This window comes from Cottoperca gobio, chromosome 22, assembly GCF_900634415.1.
Source record: "Cottoperca gobio chromosome 22, fCotGob3.1, whole genome shotgun sequence".
NCBI classification, from domain to species: domain Eukaryota; kingdom Metazoa; phylum Chordata; class Actinopteri; order Perciformes; family Bovichtidae; genus Cottoperca; species Cottoperca gobio.
This window is the reverse complement of record NC_041376.1, coordinates 12893556-12897489: the sequence shown is the minus strand read 5'-3', so window position 1 is coordinate 12897489 and position 3934 is coordinate 12893556.

Sequence of the window (3934 nt, the reverse complement as noted above, 5' to 3'; positions counted from 1 at the left end):
GCATTCAGCATAGGGAATGGTACAGAAGTATTATCAGCTAAATCTACTTCAAGTGTGAAAATTACAGAAAATTGGCCCCTAAGAGTGTTTTATTTTCTTATCATTGCTGATCAGTGGTGAAATACATTTACTGTAGTACTCTGCTCAAGTACAAGTGTGAGGTACTTACTTGTACTTTACTTGAATATTGACATTTTATGCTACTTTATACTTCTACTCTTCTACATTTTAGGGAAAAACATTGTACTTTTTACTCCACTACATTATTAAAAAAAATAACTTTAGTTACTAGATACTTTCCAGATGCAGATTAATCAAATAAAATTCATCATGTATTATTATAGATTAAGATTCCCAGCAGTATGTTAGGTGATAAAAAGAAGCCCCACCTTTACCAGCATCTACATTAAAGTGATGAACACATTCATGTATCATTATAATCTGATAATATAATAAACATTATTCTGAAATGTACTTTTACTTTCAGTAGTTTATTTATTATAAGATAATGATTTTGTGCTTTTACTTAAGTACGATTTTGAATGCAGGACGTTTACTTGTATTGAGCATTTTCGCTACTTGTACTTAAGTGAAATATCTTCTAATTAATATTGTAATGGATGTAGCTGGTCATGGTGGGGCTACTTTTACATACTTTGTATACTGTTTAGTAGTAATCTTTATCATATTTTATAGATTATCATCAGTTTCTTTATGTGAAATCTTAATAAAAACTGGTAACTAAGCCACTTATAGTGTAAAAAGTGCAATATTTCCCTCTCACATGAGGTAAAACAGAAGTATAGTAAGTAAATCAAATGGAGATACTGGATAAGTATACAAAACATGTATAGTCCTGACTCCCAACACCAGAGTCTCAAAACAGGGAATAAGATTCAACGATCAGTATTTACAATACAGTGGACAGAATTACAGATTTGTATATAACATATGCATCTGAGAGATTTGTTTAAATGGACTCCACCACCATTTCCTAATGGTCACAGAAGGTTTTCAAGAGGTGGGATCCACGTCTTCTGGAAATCCTCGTTACTAAACATGCTGCGATCTCGATCAGCCTTCAGTCTTGTGCGCTGTAACTACTGTTTTAATATGTTTGTTTTTAATAATGTGAATCACACAGAGGTATAAGATTTGTATGTAATCAGCTATTCCAATGACAGGGTCTCACAGGTTTGCTTCAGCGCAGTACTTTGTAAAGTCACATTGATGTCCAATAGATGGCGCCATGGGGAAAGATTTTACCTGTACATTTACTAAAAGCTTATAAACAATTGACATTTTTTTTCAGCCTGCAGTGGTTGAAATATTTACTCAAACTGTAATTTAGTTTGTATGTATTTATTATATAACATATTTGGCATTTTTCTAAATAAAACCCCTCCTATCTGACTACTTTGAAAATACCAGAAGAGATCAAGAAGAAAGATTCTTACTTATTCCTAGTGATAAGAGAGTTGATAAAACAAATTACAAGGTATTGTTTAAAAGATGATAACTTAATTAACTCTAAATAGAAGGATCTTGTAAATGAAATGTAGGGAATGGAAAAGATAACCATGAAAATTTGAAATGAAGATCATATCTTTGACGAAAGATGAGAACATGTGAGGTGTGAGGTACACAACATTATGTGTTAATGATGTGACAACTAGGCCAAACGTATGTATGGCAATAATGAGGTATCCGTTATCTGTAAATGATATAAACTGATGTTAATCATCGTTTTCTTTACTTGTTATTCCTCTTTTTCGTCTGCTTTGTTGATTGTCAAATTGCCGTGTGGCCACAGCCGGCCTCTGGCTAAGAAGAGACTTGTCATTCCGGTTTGGACAAACAGGCTTTTTGTTTCTGTTCAGGCCTCCAGCAGCACAACTGTAGGCAAAAAAGACTAAAGCTGTGAATCTGCCACCAGGTCTGTTTCAGGGCACTGAACACACACACAACAAACAATTAGGTGCCAGCTGGAAAGTAACACCTCAACCACATCAAATACTGTCCAGGTATACTCAAGAGAATATTAAGTTGTTCAAATTAGCTCCAACGAGCCATCTGTAACACAAGAACGCTTCACATTAATGCATAAGTGATATGATAAAACATCTGTTATGGTTTATCATGTACTTTAATGTTATGACATTTTGCTGCTCATGTTTAGATACCTTACTTAAGTCAAATTTCAAATACAGGACCTATTCTCAAATTGGAGTATTTGTTGATTATTTTTGCAGAGTCCTCCTACACACCAGGCGATACACACAATGAATGCTTATATTACATATATTTATGCTTTTATTATCTTGAATTTGAATCCTGCAGATTTTATTTGAGTAATTTCTGACATAGAAAACCTCTGAATCCACACATTTGTAATCTCTCTGGAACATATGTACCTGATGTTTGCTAACATCAGCCAACTAGGCCTACTGTTTATACCTCTGAATGTACTGGTTTGAGCAATGGTTTGTTTTATTGCTTGTAAAGTCATGTGTGACAATTGTGTTTCGTCTTATGTCGTAAATCTCTTGTTAATAAAGATTTAAGTGGAATCCTATGACATACTGTATCTGTGAATATAAATTGATAAACTATCCTATTTTTTCCAATTCCTGTTTGTGTGTGAATATTATTGCACTAATTTAAAAAACAAAATTGCAATGTTGATAGTTGATAACTTGACTCGGATGGTTGTTTTTTTGTTTGAATGATTCTTTCAAATGTAACAAGGCCTCAGACTCAAACTACATTTAAGTAGGAAAAATAAATGAAGGATAGTTCTTTCTTTTTTCGAGCCTACAAAAGAATCTGTTTTTTAATTTTTTTTAAAAAGATTATTACACTTTATTCAAAAGTGAAAGTAAAAGTATGGACCTTAAGTCCTCAGAGTTATTCGTTTACATAAAGTGTAAAGGTTGGCTATACTTCCACTCTTGCTGAAAACGGCAGGTTTAAGATGTTTTCAGTTATTGAAGGTCATAAGACTCAGTAAATTCCCCACACCCCCACCAAGCCAACCATGTAGGCTTTGTTTCACTGAAGCTGTGTCAAAATACAACAAACCAGAGAGGGTCATAAGAAAACCTGCATTGTTTCCCAACCACACACACACGAGTGTAGAAAGAGACATCTGTTTTATATGTTTTAAATGTTTGCTTGTATATCGATTGAAGCTCTTTTTCCCTGTCTTGGCCAGGACTTCCTTAGAAAATAGATTTTGTAATCCCAATGGCATTTACCTGGTTAAATAAAGATTTAATAAACATAATTACTGTAAGAAATATTATTCTTTGGTGTATTTAGAGAAGGATGTCTTTCTGGCATCAAGCGAGTCTGAAAGTGATTAAGATGATCAGTTTTATCTTTACTTTTATGTAAAGTCAGGAACTTTACTCATTGTGGATGCTTTCCTCCTGCGGTCCACTTTTACAAAGTTGAATGGAAACAATTGTGTGGTGGCATGTGTCGGGTTTGTGTTAATGTGTCTCGTTTGGAGGAGAAGCAGCAAAGTGCCTCCGCCAAGACGTGGCATCGTATTTTAACTTTTGATTGGCGGTGCTGTTGAATGGTAGAGGTAAAAAAAAGGAGAGATGGAAGGACGAAAGGCACATTTTCTTTCAGCTGCTTTAATTCCTCTGTTCTGTTTGATGTGTGTTTGCAGATTAACAAAAGGGTGTGTGTTTATGTATGTTAACAGGAACAAAACTTCCTCTTTGGCAAGGAAACAATAGGCAAACAAAAATGTCACAATAAATAGCCAGGGATACTGGGGTCAAGGTACACACATCTCCACATGTTAATGCCAAGTAAGGGTGGAGTCTAGTATTAAAAAGGAAAAAATCCTGCTCTCCTGAAATAAGATGCTGTAGCCTAATGTGACCTGCAAACTTTTTTAGCGTCACAGAGGTGAGAAAGC